Source organism: Acomys russatus, chromosome 28, assembly GCF_903995435.1.
Source record: "Acomys russatus chromosome 28, mAcoRus1.1, whole genome shotgun sequence".
NCBI lineage: Eukaryota > Metazoa > Chordata > Mammalia > Rodentia > Muridae > Acomys > Acomys russatus.
The window spans coordinates 5,106,360-5,126,027 of NC_067164.1; positions in this window are offsets into that span (position 1 = coordinate 5,106,360).

The following is a 19,668-nucleotide window of genomic DNA, read 5'->3' on the forward strand; positions in this document are numbered from 1 at the left end:
TAGATCTTCTTGCCGTGGACACTGGGAACCCCTTTCTTCCTGGTCAAGGAGAAAAGAAAGAGAAGAAGAGTAAATTGAGAGTCAAGGCTCCAAAGAAGAGGAAAGACACCACCTGGGAAGCGGTCGGTATTAGACATGTGTTTGCCGAGTTACTGGGAAGGTGGTATCTGGGAAGGAAGAAGTCAGGACTTTTGAATCACACAGATTTGAGTTCAAGTCCCACCACTTCTGTTTACCAACTGTGTGATGCAGGCAAACTTAAAAAAACTCCTCTCTATTTCCTTTTATGCAAAATAAGGGTGATGCTATGGATTTCATGGATTTATTATAAATACTAATATTATATATGAAAAGTACTTAGCAATGATTCAAGAACATAATATAAGAGATGTACCAATAATAGATATTTATGAACTGTCCATAGTTGTTTCCATAGAACTGATGAATGTAGTTAACTGTCAATTGCCCAGGGGCCACACCAAACATGATGGCAGAGCCACCTGGGAAACAAGGAAACAACTTCCCTCGTTTTGCCAGAAGCTTGCGGACGCTGATTGTCAAGAATGCGGTTGATGAATGGAGAACCTATAGAACCAAGCAGAGGGCGTAGGGTTAGTTAGTTAGTTAGTTCTTGGGGGAACAATTCACACAGCTCAGTGAGGGATGCAACCCTCTAGAAGCCCAGTATTGACCTATGACCTACACTAGGAAGCATCTCTGTCCAGGGATGGAAGCGCACACCCTCAGGGTTGCACCTCCAAGCTGTAAACTTGAGCGTGGAACAGCTGGTGACTCTGCTGCTGTGTGTCCATCTGAACTGAAGGCCCGTCTGCATCTAACCCGGCTGGGAGTGGAACAGTGTTAAGATCAGAAGGGGAACTGGCAGTTGACATGGTACCGGGACAAAGAGGATGGAGACTGGCCAAGGAGGAAATATTCTCATTGGCTTCTAGAAGAATAGTTTCCCACTTAGTGCCCTGGTGCAAGGAAGGTGAGTTCTAGCAGAGCCCCATGTTGACTATTGGTGGCTTGTGGCAGACCAAGGACAGTAAGTATCCTTTCTATGAGCAGTGTGTGCTCCATCCCAGGCTTGGGTTCCATCATCTTATCCCTACTTGTGACCTCCTTGTTGTCCAAAGTGTCCTAAGTCAGCTGATGCCTGGGTGTTAGACGTGACAGCCCACACACGGTCACACAGTATGGTAGGAGAGGCTGTTCCACCCAGGGTGGCCTATGGTGTGTTCATTTTCCCAGGTAAGAACTGGAGTTCCCCCGATTCCTGCCCCCAGTGTTCAGTGAATGAAGAAGTCTTTATCGTATTATTCATGTGGCTGGTTGGAGGTAGCAATGAATGTGGGGGGCATCACCCCATTGCTGGGGAAGGCACAGGGAGGCCTTGCTCTGCACAGCCAAAGCCCAGCTCTTCTCCTCGGTGCCAAGGTTGCCAGCTGCTGGCAGAAGCTGTTCAAGAAGCAGCCTGGTGACATTCTCCAGAGGGGTGGGGGTGGTGCCTCACCTGGAGACCTCTTTCTCCATGAATGATGGGAGGATACAGCCAGTTGGGGCCACCCAGCCTGACTGTGATCTCCAGATGCCAGGGAGAGTATTCCCCCACCCACTTCTGAAATGTCAGGGATGGGACTTTCTCAGAAAGCAGTGGGCTGAGAGCCGAGGAGAAGACACGCTGGGCACCTAACCTGGGCGCTCTGGTTCCGCTGCCTGGCCCAGCCAGAGAAGCCACTTGTGTGTCTTACAGTGTCCAGGGTAGAGAGACAGGGCCCAGGGTGCCCCTGGCACCAAGCTGTACCTACTTAAGACATTTGATGTCTGTGAATGGTTTTATTTGGTGACGGAGAGGAAAAGAAAGAGAACTGAGCTAACAAAAACATCAAGTTTGGAGATCAAGCTAAAAGAAAACTAAAATGCTCGATGCAGTAGAAAAAGGTGGAAAATTGTTTGAGTTCAAATTGTAGATGAACTAAACAAGGAAGGATCCTGATTCAACGTCCTGCAGGCTTTTGTGTCACCTTTTCTGTCTACCCCAGAGGCACTAAGGTAGACTCTGCTGTGACTGCCAGAGATCTTCACTTGCCCTTTGCCCTTTGGGATCTTTGTCTTACATTCCTATCCTCTGAAGGTGGTGAGCTTGTCAGGGATGAGTAAGTATGGAAGAGGATCTGCCCTCCCATAGAGGAAGAACTGAGCTGGAACAGGACTGAGAAGATGGCTCCCCAGCTCAGGGCAGAGGAGAGATGACCAGTGGGCAGGTGCAGGCTTGCCATGTATCTATAATCTCCTTGCAGGCTCCTGGGAGGAACTGCTCCCAACCCCCTGGTTCTCCCAACAACCTGGCCTTCCTGTGGGGCTTCCCGTACCTCCTAGGCTCCAGCAATAGAGGGTACTGTCTGGATGAGAGAAAGACCCGAGGGAGCCTCTTAAACAGGGCTCTATCCCAACTACATCCTCCAATCGTGAGTTTTGTTAGTACCTGGTTTCCCACTGTGTCCAAAGATACATCCTTAAAGAGGGAGGAAACCTTGTTGTAAGGAAGAGGGGAAGGAAGAGGGGAGAGAAAGGAAGGTAGGAAGGTAAATTATTCTTGGATTCTGATTTCCGGTTTGGACAGGGTATGTTTGTTCAGACTACACGATGGTCAGATTTTGTTCACTAACTCAGTGCAGTTCTGCTCCATCCATTACAGCAGAAGGTTGGTGCCTCTGCACTCATCTCTGAGTCTCTGGCACCAGCATCACTATGGGTAAGAACTTATAGTCTCCTTTAGGATGGCTTTCCAATGTGACGTGTTACATAAGTGGTGATGCATGCTAATACACCGAACTCCCACATCTCTTAAGCGTCAGCTTCTAGACTAGCCTTTCTGGTGAGCTCTGAGGAACCAGCGAGAGAGTTTGCTACCCTGAGCTGATCTTGGAAAACTGACACGCCTGGCTTTGCCTTCGGAGTCAGAGATAATGGACTCCCCACTCTCCAGCATGCTCCAGTGGATGCCCCTTCTATCCCTGAGCCGAGAGCGATTTAGGGAGGTGCTGGGGTCGCGGTAACGGGCTTCAGTTAAGCCTAGGGTGACCACATCCTGGCTTTCCTACACCTCCCCTAGCGCTTCTCCTGCTTCCAGCACTGTAGCCCTCACCCAGCAACGCAACTCTTTGAGCCTTAGTTTGATCATCTGTGAAATGAATATATTGATAACCTTAGTGTTTGGGGACTGTGTTCGCTAGAATAACGGGACTTATAGGATGAACATACATGTAAAGAGAATTTATTAGAATGACTTACAGGCCGCCGCTCAGCTAATGCAGCAATGTCTGGCTGTGAATAAAAAGTCCAAGAATCTAGTAGTTGCTCACTCCACTAAGCTCACCTGGTCCTCAGTGTATGCTGGAATGCCAGTAAGGGAATGGACTTGCTAGCAAGGTGAGGGCAAGAAGGCAAGGAACAAATGCTTCCTTCTTCCATGTTCTTCTACGGGCTTCCAGCAGAAGGTGTGGCCCAGATGGGAGGTTTGTGTTCCCTGTTGGAAATCTGGATTAAAGCCATGTCTTTTCCCAAGTCAAAAGATCTGGATCAAAGGAATGTCTCCCTGACTCAGAGATCCAGATTAGAAGTGGATTTTCCTGCTTCAAATAAAGCAAAAACCCTCACAGCTGTGGCCGCCATTTTAAATTCCAGATGCAGTCAAGAATAGTTGGCCCATCACAAGTCCACCCTTGTCAATGTGACAAACAGTCACATTTCTTTATGTCATGACTCATTTCCAAATGAAAACAGTAACCAGGTCATAATAACGCCTAAACATGATACAACTGTACAACTGCAAACACATATTTTACCAGGTTATAACTACACCTAACATGATGTAATTACCCTTCAAGCAACCACCAATATAAACTTAGAATAGGTGACAATGTCTCTTAAGGGACAATTCTTTTAGTATCTCAAACTTAAACATCATAACCATTGATATCTTAGTTGATTTTAGATCATGTGATTAAAAGTTGAGAAAAGAAAACAGAAATATAGGTACAAATGTATTCTTAACAAAATACAACAGAAATACCCGTGTCAATTATAATCCTTGTTTCTGTAACTGGTCATGTGACCTCAGTTGGTATTCATAGCTACCCTTCCTCTACTACCCACTCTGTATTTTCCCTGCCCTCGGCAAGAACTTTAGCAGGTCTTGGCTCTTTCCCTAGAGAAGTGATCCACACTTGTATTCCTGACAGGGCTGTGTCCTTTGTCATTGTGGTGGTTGGAATAGGAATAGACCCTGTAGACTAGTGTGTTTGAATACTTGGCTCTTAAGGAGTGGCACCTAAGAAGTCCATTAGGAGGTGTAGCCTCATCGAAGAAAGTGTGTCACTGTAGAGGCAGGCTTTGAGGTCCATAGGCTCAAGTTAGACCTACTGTGGCAGTCTCCTGCTGCCTGCTGATCAAGATGCAGAACTCTCAGCTCCATCTCCAGGACCATATTTGCCTACACACCACGATGCTTCCTGCCATGAGGATAATAGCCTAAACCCCTGAACCTGTAAGCCAGCCCCAATTACATGTTTTCCTTTATAAGAGCCGCAGTAGTCAAGGTGTCTCTTCACAGCAATAGAAACCCTAAGACAGCCATCTTGCCTGCATTAGGCTGTTAGAGTTTCCCATTGACTTTAATTACAGAACATCATAGCACCAAGAGACACCTGGATCACCTGCACTCGAGACATGAGCTTTCTTATTCCCATTGTGGAGAAGCAATCCCGAGTTCCCCATGGTAATCTGGATCAATCTGGGGATCAGAAGCCCAGAGTGGCCAGGGGGAAGTCTGAGCTTCCAGTTGAAGAGAATTGTTGTTGTGGCTCCTGGCAGGAGCACTCCCCACTCTGGAATCAAACCTTCTAGGCCAGCAGAACTTAAGGTCACAGAAATAGGAAACAAAAATTTCCCTAGTGGGTCAACTAGGGCTTCTAGGGAATGGGACTATTCCCTTTTTCATGTCTTGCCGATTGGATTCGTGGCTCCTGGCCATGGAGGAAATCATGCCACATACTGGATGCTGATTCAAAACAATATCACCCTTCTAGAGAACCCTCCCCCAGCCTTGCAGGCTGCTGCCACCTAATTTGTGATGTAACTGTGCCTATAAAAGGCCATCCCACCTTTCCATCAGGCCAGCTGCTTCAGAACGGTGGGGAGGACACTAAGGCCAGCGGATCCCGTGATCGCGGGCCCACCGTCACACTTCTCTGGCTGTGAAGTGAGTTCCTTGGTCACAAGCAATACTGTGTGGACTACCATGATGATGAGGTAAGGCATCCTGTAAGGCCACAGATGGTGGCTTTAGCAGAAGCATTACGTGCAGAAAAGGCAAATCCATAGCCAGAATAAGTATCTGTTCCAGTAAGGGCCAAGTATTTTCCACAAGAAAGTGGTCCAATGTAGTCAACCTGCCAGCAGGTCACTGGCTGGTCACCCTGGGAATGGTGCCATGTCTAACTCAGTGTTGGTGTCTGCTGTTGGCAGATCTGGCACTCAGCAGTAGCTGTGGCCAGGTCAGCTTTGGTGAGTGGAAGTCCATGGTGTTAAGCCCACACATAACCACATCTCTGCCACCATGGCTACTTGGTTCACAGGACCATTGGGAAGTGACAGGAGTGGCTGGGGAAAGATGCTAACTGCTCATATAATGGGGCATCCTGTCTGTCTACTTGATTACTGAACTCTTGCTCGGCTCAAGTCACCTTTTGATGAGCATTTACATGAGACATGAATATCTTTCATCCTTTGCCCGTTTGGGGAGATTCTATGCACGTACTTCTTTCCCAGACATCTTTCTCACTAATTTCCAATCATGCTCTTTCCAAGTCCCTGACCATCCAGCCAATCCACTGGATACAGCTTATGAATCAGTGAACACTTGCACATCTGGCTTTTTCTCCTTCAAAGCAAAACATATGACCCTGTGTTCTCCTCCAAAGTCCTGACCACTGTGACTATTTCCCTTCACCGGTGTCTTTGAAGGTTGTCCCAGAAAAGGGGTTGTAATGCTGCAGCTGTCCACTTCTGGCCTGCATAATATAAAGAACCATCAGCAAACCTGGCCGGACTCTTCTTTTCCTCAGACAGTCATAATAGGGAGCACCCCAGGGGGCTATTAGTGCATACTTGGCAGCAGACAACATTGTGACAGGAGAGGAAAGCAGGCTTTGGGGCAACTTCATGCAATGTGCTTGTGTCTTCAGGCCTGATTGGTACATAGCACTTCTATCCAATAATAGGTTGTTGCTGTGCATCTCCTACTTTATGACCCGGTGGATCAGATAGCACCCAGCTCATGATGGGCAACTCAAGTTGAATGGTAAGTTAGTGGTCCATTGTCAAATGTTCAGTTGCCACTAAGGCCCAATAGCAGGCCAAGACCTGTCTCTCAAAAGGAGAAGAGTTGTCTGCCTCTTCTTTGACTCACCTATAGGGGCCTGACAAAGGCTCCAAACAGCATCCCTATCTGCCACTGGCAGCTCAAGTACCATGGAGTCTGCTGCATCATATGGTCCAAAAGGTGGAGCAGCTTATGCAGCATCCTGGACCTGTTGAAGAGCCTTCTCCTATCCCGGGCCCCACACACAGCTAGCAGCTTTCCCAGTCACTTGGTATAAGGGCCAGAGCAACACACCCAAGTGAGGAATGTCCTCTCTCCGAATACAAATAATCCCACTAAACATTGTTCTTCTTTCTTGGGAGGGACCAGGTGCAATAACTTATCCTTTCCCTTTGAAGGAATATCTCTGTATACCCTACACTACTGGACTCCTACGAATTTCACTGAGATAGAAGGCCCTTGAATTTTGACTGGATTTTTTCCCCCATCTTGTGATGCATATATGTGTTACCAATGAGTTCAAAGTGGTTGCTACCTTCTGTTCACTTGGTCCAATCACCACAGTGACATCAATATAGTGCACCAATGTAATAGTTTGTGGAAGAGACAGACAAGATCTCTTTAAGTTATGACCCAGGGCAGGAGAGTTAACATATCCCCCACAAGCCAAACTGTAAAGGCATACTGCTGGCCTTGCCATCTCAAAGCAAGTTGCTACTGGTGGTACTTACGGAAATGTACGAGAAAAGACAGGTGCTAGATCAACAGCTGCGTCGCATGTAGCAGGAGATGTACTCATCTGCTCAAGTAAGACAGCACATCTGGCACAGCAGCTGCAGTTGGAGTCGCTACCTGATTGAGTTTTGGACAGTCAACTGTCATTCTTCACGATCCATCTGCCTTCTGCATTGTCCAGATAGGAGAGTTAAAGGGAGTTGTGGCAGGAACTACCACCTCTGCTTCTTTGAAGCCTTTGATGGTGGCCTAAATCCTGCAGTTCCTCCAGGGATGCAATGCTGGTTTTTGTTCACTGTTTTCTTTGGCAGAGGCAACTCTCTAAAGGCTTCCGTTTAGCCTTTCCAACCATAATAGCCCTCACTCCACAGGTCAGGGAACCAGTGGGAGAATTCTTCCAACTTCTAAGTATATCTATCCCAATTATACCATCTGGAACTGGGGAAATAACCTTGGGATGAGTTCAGGGACCCATTAGACCTACTGTATGTCAGACTTCAGCCCAAACTCCACTAACCACCTGACCTCCATAAGACCCTGGAGGACTCCAGTGTTTCTTGGAATCTTCCAGAATCAGCGTTAATTCAGACCTAGTCTCCAGTAGACCCTGGAAAGTTTGATTGTTTCCTTTGCCCAGTGCACTGTTACCCTTGTGAAAGGCCATAGGTCCTTCAGGGAGGGGCTGGGGAAAGGCTAATAGTAAGACTTTTAGGTATTTTTATCAAGGTCATTCCTCAGGGGAATGCTGCCATGCCTTCATTCAAAGGGTTCTGGGTCTGCACACTGGGTCAAGTCTGGAAACTGATTTATGGGCTGAGAGTCCCTTTAGCCATGATCCAACATTGCCTTTCTTCCCTTTGTTTGAGGCTTTTTGTTTTGTTTTGTTTTTCCAAACAAAAACCACAGTAGGTTTCTTATCTATTTCATGCCTGGAAAGACCATGATTGATTAGCCAATACCAAATGTCCATGAGTCACGCCACCATAAAATTCACTTGACCTGTGTTAGGTCCTGTTGCAGAGTGTGGTTGGCATGGCTTGTGTTCTACCCAGGGGTGGTGCTTCCCCTCCCCCACAGATGCACTGAATAAGCCAGACATTTTGATTGCATGGATCCCCTTTTCCCCACCTCCCTACCCTCTCTTCTTCCCTCCTCCCCATCCCCAGTGTGTGCTCCCCCTTCCCTCCCCATCCCCAGTGTGTGCTTCCCCTACCCCTCCCTGCATCCCCAGTGTGTGCTCCCCTTCCCCTTCTCCATCCTCAGTGTGTGCTCCCCCTTCTCCATCCCCAATGTGTGCTCCCCCTTCCCCTTCCCCATCCCCAATGTGTGCTCCCCTTTCCCTTCCCATGCTGCTTCTAATAAACTAGCATTTATATATTATAGCCGAATCACCAATTATCTCATTCTGTTTATTTAATCAATCAGCCTATGCTGACCATTACAGGTTAGGCCATCCTGTTGCTATGTTTATGCTGTGCATTATTATAATTCCAATCACCTTGCTTTGTCCATTCAATGCTGCTACTAGCCCCTGCAACCTCAAGGCCAGATTAAACTCATTGTATTTCATTCCTCCAGCTGAGCAGTGGCATCTCCAATCCTAAAATCGGGCACAAGAAAAAGAATGAGAGCAAAGCTCTTCAAATGTGCTGGTGACCCTCTTACCATTTTGCATCTTATAAGATTAGTGAAGAGCATGCCTTCTGGGCCTTTCCATTGCTAGGATTCTGCTTCCAGTCTGCCTACTTGTGATGTCATTGCTTACCTGCTATGAGGGCATGGCCCTGCCCAGGGCCATATAAAAGGACAAACTGTCCACATGCCCTCCCCTCTCTACCCTCTCTGTACTCCCTCTTACTCTCTCTCTCTCTTCTTCCCGTCTCTGTCTCTGCCTCTCTCTGGGGTACCCCTCCCCCCCTTTCCTTCTCTCCCCAGGCTCATTGAATAAACCTCATATAATATAATATCTGGTACCTTGTATCTATCATTATCTTATTTTTATATATAAAGCCCATTGTGCAGGATTAGGTGTGTGCACACACTAGCATTGCAGTTTCCCTGTGCCTTAAAATCTTTTCATCAATACTAAGCCAAGCGATAGCAGGCTGTGGTCCAGCTAATCCAACAATGGTTGACTATGAATGGAAAGTCCAAGAATACAGAAGTTGCTCTGTCCACAAGGCTGGATGTCTCAGCTGGTCTTCGGCAAACACTGGAATCCTGAAGAAGCAGACTCTAAGGCCAGTGGACAAATGGACTTGCTAGCAAGGTGAGGGCAAGCAGGCAGAGAACAAACGCTTTCTTCTTCCTTGTGCTTGTGTAGGCTTCCGGTAGAAAATATGGCCAAGAATAGCCATCACAGGGACTAAGGTTGTTATGTTACCGGATCGTTAAGGAAGGAAATGGAGGGTCACAAACAAACAAAACAAAACAAAAGCCTTTCTTTCTGTCTCTATTGGGAGGACTCAGGTCTCCTATCCCAAGTGCATTTTGACTTTTCCAAGTGGAAGTGTGTGGAAAGCCATGGAGGATTCTGGAAGCATTTCAGATAGCTTCAAAGGCCCCAGCTAATGCAGAAGAGTGGATTAAGGCCCTGTGATTATCTGATTAAGTGTTAATGGCAGAAGCAGCTGCCTGCTAGCAGAAGTCACTTCTAACAGCTACAACTAAGGAGTCACAAATAAGAGATTATGAAGCCTTTTCTTTTCGGCTTCTTTGTCGCCCCTCAGCTGTTGTCCGAAGAGATTCTTAGCAAATAGCCCCATTCTAAATGACTGTTTCCCAGTAACTACTGTTTAGTGGCTGAACAAGAAAAAGAAGTCAGTGTTTTCTAAGAACTCCCTCACAGGGCATTTGCCGCACAAGGGTGGATTTCACAGGCATCTTAATTCCTGGCTGGAAATGCTGGGAGCTAGCTGTCCTGGAGACCAGAAACACTGGGCAAGCACTCGGTAAACAAAAGAGGAGCAAGAGGATTATTTATTCAAATGTTCTGATAGAAGGAGGCCTAATCAAAGATGCCATGGAAAACAAGCTGCAGGCTGCAAGGGAGTGTGTCAAAGGGATCGGGCCTTTTCCAAATGGAAGGAAATGACCCAGGGTGTGGGGGTGAGGGGACACTGGTCTTCAGTTACTGAGCACCGTCAAATCCAAGCTGTATGCCAAGGGCTGGGGAATTATTCAAATTGCCAGCACCTTTACCATCATAGCCCTCCCACCCCATCACGAATCATTAGAGTTAGTGCCAGATCCCATTCAAACTGGGAGCCTTTGAAAGTTGGGAAACTGAATATCCAAGATGCTGGCGCCTCCGCCAATAATGAACTTGTTCATGTCTGTGACGCCTGATGACATAGTTTTGCATAATTAGAACACCTTCGGAAAGAGCCAAAGGAACAGGACTCTCTAATCTACGCAAATTTACTGATTTACATAGGCATTAATGTGGTTCGAGGGCTTTCACGCCTAAGGTGCCCCATTGATGGTTGCATTTGAAATGAACCCTGTGGCTGAAGGCCAATGGGCATAAGGCCCGGCAGGCTTTGCTGTCACAAAATTGCTCACCAGACTCTGGGGAAATCTACAAAAATAGATGTTTCTAGGTTACCAAATCACCTATTCTTTTTTCCTTGTGCTTCTTTCTCACCCTTTCCCAGGGAAAATCAAATTCTCAAACAGTTGATTTAAACGTCAAGAATTTTAATTATCAGAGCAACACATTAAGGAATGCCTTGGTACTAGCTCCTGCCAAAGAAGCTACCCCAACCTCAGAGACTTCAGTGAACAGTGGTCATTTTGTTGCCTCGGTTGGTCTCTGTGGGTCAAGAATTTAGAGAGGGCTCAGTAGGGAGACTTGGGCTCTGGGCTAGAGATGGACTGCTGAGGAGGGCATCCTTGCTCTGCATCTTCCTCTGCGCCTGCCTCCCAGGGCTTTTCATGAGGGTTCCCTTAGACTTCCTTTGAGCTTCTTCACACTATGGCTGTTATTACAAATGAGATGCCGCTCAACCCATATAACATGGAGAGATTTATTTGGGGAACAGAAGGGGCCTAAGTGCCATGAGAGAGAGGCAGAGACAGAGAGACAGTGGGGAGGGGGACGGCAGAGACAAGAAGGGGGCACCCCTTGGAGAGCACACAGGAGAGAGAGGTGTCAGGTTTGTCCTTTTGTAGCTGGTGCCTCTGGTGCACGCCTAGTGGTGGGCGGCAGATGATGATGTCAGATGTTGCTAAGCAACCTAGCGGCAGATCAGATCTGCTAGCGGGTTAGCAGATTGGCTTGTGAACTAAACAGGGGTGACCTCAGGCAGTTAAATGTTCTCGTGCTTAGCCGGGCGTGGTGGCGCACGCCTTTAATCCCAGCACTCGGGAGGCAGAGGCAGGCGGATCGCTGTGAGTTCGAGGCCAGCCTGGCCTACAAAGTGAGTCCAGGACAGCCAAGGCTACACAGAGAAACCCTGTCTCGAAAAAAAACAAAAAAAAAAAAAAAAAAAAAAAAAAAAAAAGAAAAGAAAATGTTCTCGTGCTTAAACTCTCCTGGGTCTATCCAGGCAGCAGGCCCATCAACATTTAGGGCCAGGCCTTAGAAACCCTCTGGCATCACTTCTGCCACATTCTGTTGCTTACCAGCCCTGCCCATGTTACCTACCAACAAAAGGATGGTTCTAGAAGAGCAGTTCCAAAAAGAATGCAAACTGTTGTAGCTCTCTCTGGGAAAATGCAATATTGCCATAGGTGTGAATAGACAGAACTTTCTCAGGAAATATTTATATTTGGAGAAATTGTGTCAATGTAGTAAATAAAACAGCATGTGTGGGAAAACCTATGTCCACCGCTTTCAACTCCTCCTTGTCTGAGTTAGCTCTGACTCTTTGGTGCAGAGTGGCTAGGCACAGGGTGCTGTGTCAGCCTCCTAAGGCTGCTGTAATGAAGTGTTTGGTATACACCATCTGCTTAGGCAGCAGTAGAGCATCCTGCTACATAGGTCTACTGGTTGGAGGTGTGAGATTCAGGTGTCTGTGTCAGCAGGATTGGCCGTTTCTGAGGCCTGTGAGGCTGACTCTGTTCTATGCCTCTACTCTGGCTGCTGCTGATTTGCTTGTGGGTATCAGAGCTCTGGGGTTGTAATCGAATCACTAGACCTTGGCCGTCATCTTCATATGTCACAGTCCCTGGTGTGTGTATGTGCATGTATTTGCATGCATGTGCTTGTGTGTGTGTGTCTGTGTCTATGTGTCTGTGTGCCTGTATGCACACACATGTGAGTGCACATACGCACACGCATGCACATGTATAGTTTTCATTTTTGTAAGGAGAGCAGCCATAATGGCTTAGGAGCCTAGCCTACTGCACTATGACCATACCTTAACCAATTACATACACAATGATCCTATTTCCAAATAAGGTAGCATCCTGGGTTCTAAATGTTAGGAATTCAACCTATGGATGGACAGGGGTGCAGTAAGGCCCAGACTGTGCCTCTTATGATTTGAAAATGTGAATGGAAGAGCCTGGACCAATCTCGTGTGAACATGTGGAATTTCTATCTGCTTTTTCCTTCCATGCAGTCTGACCCCCTCCAACCTCCTTGAAGTATAAGTAAATGTTTTTGTTGGCCATGTAATGGTTAATCCTCATTGTCAACTTGACAGACAACACTCTGGGTGTGTTACCAGAGGTTGAACAGAAGAAAGAAGAACCACCCAGAGCATGCACAGAACTATCCTATCTGTGGGCTAAATTAAAAGGAGCAAAGAGACGAGCGCCAGCATTCATGTCTGTTTCTGACTGTGGCTGGAAAGTGACCTTGCTTTCCTGCTGCTCTGCCTTCCCTGACATGACGTATGTACCTGTGAATTGTGGGATAAAACAAACTCTTTATTCCTTAGGTTGAATTTGTCACAGTGGTGGGAAAAACAATTAATATGGGCTCCTAATTACATCAAATTAGGATTGAATATTCTTTTTAATAAATGTAGCTAGGGACTGGAGAAATGGCTCAGAGGTTAAGAGCACTGGCTCTTCTTCCAGAGGTCTTGAATTCAATTCCCAGGAACTACATGACAGCTTACAACCATCTATAATAAGATCTGGTGCCCTATTCTGGTGTGCAGTTGTACATGCAGATACAACATTGTATACATTACACACACACACACACACACACACACCTATCAGGCCTGGAGTCATAGCACAGTGGCAGAACACTTATTTAGCATTCATTTTTGGTTTAATTCCCAGTACCACAAGAATAAATATTATCAAATTGGTTATTAGGCATTAGCCCCACTTCCTCTTACATTTAACAGTCACAATCTCTCTCGTTATGTAGCTTAAAGTTGCACATTCTTGTTCAAGGTTATGTTCCCCATCACTCACAGCTCAACAAAAATCCCACTTGTGAAAGAAGCCAAAGGGCCAGTTTGTTGACTTGATGTCTGCTGGGAGTAGATCTGGTGGCTGCCCAAACGAGTACCCTAAAATAATGTTTGTAACCTTGCCTTCCTGTTTGAGCAATAAAAAAAGCTGATACCTGGGCAGGGCTGGAAGAAGGTAGGCATGGGCAACATTTTACAAGGTAAGGGAGTGAAGGATCTTGGGAAGAAGGGAAAGAGAGAGGAAGAGAAAGAAAGAGGTCACCGCCAGATCTTGGGGGCCACTAACTAGAATACATAGCATCAGACCAACCCCCAACAGATCTCTCTCTCTCTCTCTCTCTCTCTCTCTCTCTCTCTCTCTCTCTCTCTCTCTCTCTCTCTCTCTCTCTGCATTTTATTTATTTTTCTTTTGAAGCAAAGATAGAGTTAACTAAGAAAAGGTTCTAATACAGAGTTAAGTCTGAGCATTAAGAGAGAAAGATGCTTAAGAAAATGATAGTTGGTCAGGTGTGATGGCCTTTAATCCCAGCACTTAGGAGGCAGGAGCAGGCAGCTCTCTGAGTTCAAAGACAGCCTGGTCTACATAGTGAGTTCCAAGCAGCTAGGGATACATAGAAAAACTCTGTCTTGGAGAGAGAGAGACGGAGAGAGACAGAGAGAGAGAGAGAGAGAGAAAGAGAGAGAGACAGAGAGAGAAAGAGAGACAGAGACAGACAGACAGAGAGAGAGACAGAGACAGAGACAGAGACAGACAGAGAGAGAGACAGAGACAGAGAGAGAGAGAAACTCAGACCCAAGCCCAACTGCTGTGGGCACGAGCTTCTCAAAAGAGTGAAAGAATTGCCCAGATGTTGTAGAATTCATTTTCTTTTAATATTCAGAGTGAAAAGGAGAAAAGTCAGCACATCCAGCTACCTTCTTAGGGAAGCCACAAATCTTTGGTTTTCCTGTCCCAGCACTTGTGCTTGACAATTTCAAATTACCATCCAACCAGCAAACAGTCAGTTCCTGTTACATCTCATGAGATATGAGAATTCTTGCCATTTTTAGCAAAGACAAATAAAGCAAAAAAGCACCAAGGTGACTCTGCGTGAGGTGGAGAGCAGGGGCAGATCTAAGTGACAGGCACTTAGTGGACCGAAGCTGTCCTAGGACAGGCTGTCATGGCCACTTCCTCCTTCCTCTAGAAGCCACATATTTATCTCCTTCTTTGCTTATGTCCTGAAGGAGCAGAAACGCAAGGGACGTGGTCCCACGGAAGGGATGTGGTCCCACGGACAGCCCTGGGAGCAGGGTATCAGTGCTGCTGGCACCCTAGAGAGTCCCAGAGCCTTCAGGGGGGACCCCTGCAGTTCAGGCTCTGAGTCAGCAGATGGGCACTCTAGTCTATGTGGGGATGCTGAGATCTGGGCATGAGGTCACAGGCACAACAAAGAGAGGCAGAAGTCATTCCTTCTAGTACATTAGAAACAAGCTGCCTGACAGTCTCTGTCTTTGGCATTAACAGGGATCTTTCCAGACTGTTCTCGGTCTTGCAAGGTGCTTGAGGAAAAAAAAAAATTTCCCAGACTATGTATGTGGCTGCCTCTCCCCAAAAAGCTGGAAGGCCCCACAACCCTCTTCAGTACTTACAAAGTAGTTTGTTTTTGTCTGAGAAGCTCTAATTGCCACATTCTTCAGCTGCTCGAGTGCAGGGAAATCACTGGCATGCAAATTATGTTAGCTAAAGTGCCTTACCAAGACCAGCATTTTACACTTAGGCAGGTCCTTGAAGCAAAAAAACATTTTACACTTAGGCAGGCCCTTGAAGCAAGAAGCATGCTCCAAAACATATTCCCCTCCTCTGAGGCCATGCTTGCACCTCTCCCTGCTTTCCTCTGTCAGTCGAAGCCGTTGGCTTTCTACTCGGCAGAAGCAAGCCGCAGAGGTGTTTTTCCCTTTGATTGTAGGATGCTCCTGTGGAGTGGCACAGGAGGCCAACCTCTTTCTGAAGAAGAACGCCTGTTAGTTTTATATCAAAATGCCATCTTATCCTCCCACTTAAATTATAAATATAGGGATTTAAGAATTTAGGTCACTTATAGAAACTAATTAAAGGTTGAGGATCATTTCAGAAGAGGGGGGTCACAAAAAGTATAAGAGGAACAGGGTGTCTGCTGTGAGATTATATCTTCTAGAAATGCCAGAACCCATGAAACCTGCGTTTCATGGATGCTTAAATATGACCTGAACAAGGGCATTCATGTTAACATGGAAATGGGATAAGAGGGGCTTATGGGGCCTCAACCCTAGACAATGGAGCTGGCCTGCTTCCATCTTAGGCTTAAAGGCCATCTTACAGTAAAGACAAACTAGGTACATTCCTGCTTATGATTACATTTCTGTCTCTGTCTCTGTCTGTCTGTCTGTCTGTCTCTCTCTCTCTCTCTCTCTCTCTCTCTCTCTCTCTCTCTCTCTCTCTTTCTGTTTTTTGAGACAGAGTTTCTCTTTGTAACAGCCCTGGCCACGCCTGGCTATTGAACCTCTGTTTCTCCTCAACTACAAGTTGTTCTATACTGCCTGTTTCAAAAAGTTGTTTATAACCATCTTGCAATCCTGCACTTGTTTCAAAGGGTTATTACTACTGTTATGACCACTTTGTTATGACCACCGTGCAATCATGTCTTTGACTCAGGAGGTAATTATGACTAGCTTGTTATGCTTATGTCCTGCTCCAGTAGCCCTGGCACCCCCCCCCCCCATTTGAAAACTCCCTATAAAAACCTTGTCTTCCTCACATACAAGGCTGATCTCTTGAATTCCACCTTAGGGGGAAACAGTTTGTATATATGAATAAAAAAGCTTGTTTTAATTAATTGCTTGCTTTAATTAATTTGGCCACAATTTGGGCTAGTGTTTTTTCTCCTCACATCTTTGGCGTTAAAGAACTACAGGCAACTAAGAAATGCTGAAAACAGGAGAAATAGTCTTCCCTCTGTATGTATACATGTATGTATATACAACATACATGTCAACAATTAGAATTTTTTAAAAGGCCATAAATTTGTAAAGAGGACAAAGTGGGACACATGGGAGGGTTTGGATGGAGGAAAGGGAAAGGGAAAATGATATAATCTCACAAAATAAAAATTATTTTAAAAATACTTTTTTGAAGAATTTAGATTAGACTTCATAATCAACATAAGGAAACTCACCCTATTTCTCATTTTATCTTGGACAGTAGGAGTCTTAGAATCAAATTTGCAGCTCAGATTTGCTGTCACTCAGTTTAGCTTTTCAAATATAAAACTGTCTTACCTGGTTCCAGATTTCTTAACAGAATTCTGTAGGCAAACAACAAACACATTTCTCTCAGCCTGGAGGCTGGAAAGTCCAATTCAAGATTCTGGGGGATGTAAAGGGAGAGTTCACGGACGTTTCTTCTGTTATGCTCCCGATGGCAAAGGAGGGTTGAGAGTTCTCCGGGGTCTCCATAAGGATGCTCCTCTTATGACTGCGTCACCATCTGAAGGCCCTGTCTCCAGCACCAGCACACTGGAGGTTAGGATTTTAGCAGAGGAATTTTACATAGATACAAAATATCCAGGGCATCACAAACACTTGTATACATGCAACATTGTGACTTACCTATATCGTGTGTGTGTGTGTGTGTGTGTGTGTGTGTGTGTGTGTGTGTGTGTGGTGTTTTACTGGAGACCAAATCCAGGGCCTTATGCCTTCCAGGCAAACACTCCATCCGCTGAACTGGATCCCCAGCCCTAGCTTTCCATATCTTAATTCTTTTACTTTTAAAGAACTTATTACTTAAGCTGCCTCAAAAAAGTTTTTAAACAACTTAAGCATAATTTTTATAATAAGATATGACTATAAGCCTACGTATCTTGGGCAACCTAAGAATGTCCTTAATAGTCTCCGGTTTGTTTTTCCCCAAGGCTGTCCAGAGAACACTGATAAGCAGTGTTATTTAGTAAGAACATGCTGTATCTCCATATGCTGTATCTCCATATGCTCAAAGTTACAACAACAAAACAATTCTTTATTGATTGTTGAAAGCCATTCATCTGGGCCTCCAGAACACTCCCTGTATACCCACCTCACCCCACCTGGCTCCTGGAACTACTCTTTCCTATACTCCTCCCAGGATCCAACAACCGAAAGAGATGAAGACCAGCCCCAGGCAGGGGGCTTGAGGTCATAACCATTCCCAAAAATGGAGCTTTTGCTGCTCTGGTTAAGAATTTTAAGCTGAACCATGGTGGTGCACGCCTTTAAGCCCAGCAGCAGATCTCCGAGTTCAGGGCTAACCTGGTCTACAGAGGACACTCTTCCCTGATTCCCCATGGGCACCGACACTAGCTTTGCTTGTTGATGTAGGTACAGGGTAGTGGTAGACAGTGCTGACTGTGATGACGGGTGGCCTGGGCTCATCCTCAGCTCAGCCTTATGTGCACCCTGTGACCTTAGCAAGCTCTGTATCTACAGTATGCCTCATTTCTTCTTGGGGTAAGAATGGCATTCTTATGGGATGGTCATGAGGAGTTAATTAATTAATTAATTAATTAATTAATTAATATAGTAGACCTCCATATCCTTAGAGTCTACATCTTCAAACTTAACTAATAACAAATAAAATATTTTTATTTTATAGCACATTTTTGAAGATATGTGTATTTTATCTGTGTCTGCCTCTTGTCTCTGTCTCTCTCTGTCTTTCTCTGTGTCTGTTCTCTCTCTCTCACTCTCTTCTCTCTCCTCTCTCTCTATTCTCTCTCTCCTCCCAACCCTCCCTTTCTCTCTCTCTGTGCCCTTGAGTATATGTGAGGGACAGAGAACAACTTACAGGAGTTGCTTCTCTTTTCACTCAGGTTTTCAGGTGGCAACACCTTTACCCATAGAATCATCTCCCCTGACCTCAAAATATTTCTGGTTCTATCTCCCCTGAACATGCATATTTTTCTTGTCATTATCTCCTAAATAAATACAGCAACCATTTACAGAGCGTTCACATTATGTTAGGTAGTGTAACTAATGCAGAGGTGGTTTATGTAAGTGTTCAGAATGGTAGCCCATGGTATATTCACGTACATTGCCACTTTATATTGGAGATGTGAGTGCACTCAGATTTTGGTACCTGTGAAGGTCTTAGCGCCCCCACCCCCACCCCCACCCACCGCAGATAGTGGGGGCAGCGGTGTATGGAAATCTCTTAGAGAGCTGTGTATAGTGAACACAACTTGTTAGTCTTCATTTTTGAGCGTGCGATGTGGGTCAGACACAGTGCCAAATGCCCCCACCAAGTAGGTTGCACTTAAATTGGAAAAACAAAAAGCGTCCTTGGCTACAGTGCTAGTCCGTGGGCAGAGCAGATTCCATTTGATTCAGACAGAGACTGTACTTTTCCCTCTACGCGAGGCTTCTCCAACAGAGGCAGTGCTTTGCATCAGGGAAGCAGGTGAGGCTGCCCAGTGGTTGCAGGTACCTCTGGAGGATGCTGAGGGGATCCGTGGCTACAGAGACCTTACAGAGGATTGGGGCAAATGGAGGTCCCCTCCGGCAGACCCCTACTGCCCAGGCTTACTAACATCCTGGCAGCCATCCTTAGTGACTCTTGGCTCCCATGACGTCTCTCACATCCCTGTCATTCCATTGGCACCTTGTGCTAATGCTTCACTTCGGATTCTTATTACCTCATGTCTAGATCATGCCAACAGCCGTAAACTAGTCTCCTGCCTGCCACACCTCTTGGAACCACGGCTTTATTGCTTGCTTTCTTTCCTTCCTTCTTTCTTTTCTTTTCTTTTCTTTTTTTTTTTTTTTTTTTTTGTTGTTGTTGTTGTTGGTTCGTTTTTCAAGACAGGGTCTCTCTGTGTAGCCTTGGCTGTCCTAGACTCACTTTGTAGACCACGCTGGCCTCGAACTCACAGCAATCCACCTGCCTCCGCCTCCCGAGCGCTGGGATTAAAGGCATGCGCCACCACACCCGGCTCAGAGCTTTATTTCTAAAGAAACTGCCTGCATTTGGTGAGTTCACTGCTCAAAGTCACCAAGGGACTACCAGTGTCAGCTGAACACACTGCAGTGTCTCATACACACGTTCAGGTTCCATCTTCATCTGAGGTCATTTCAAGCTGTTCTTTCAGGGTTCCCTTGTGAACATCCCATGACTGA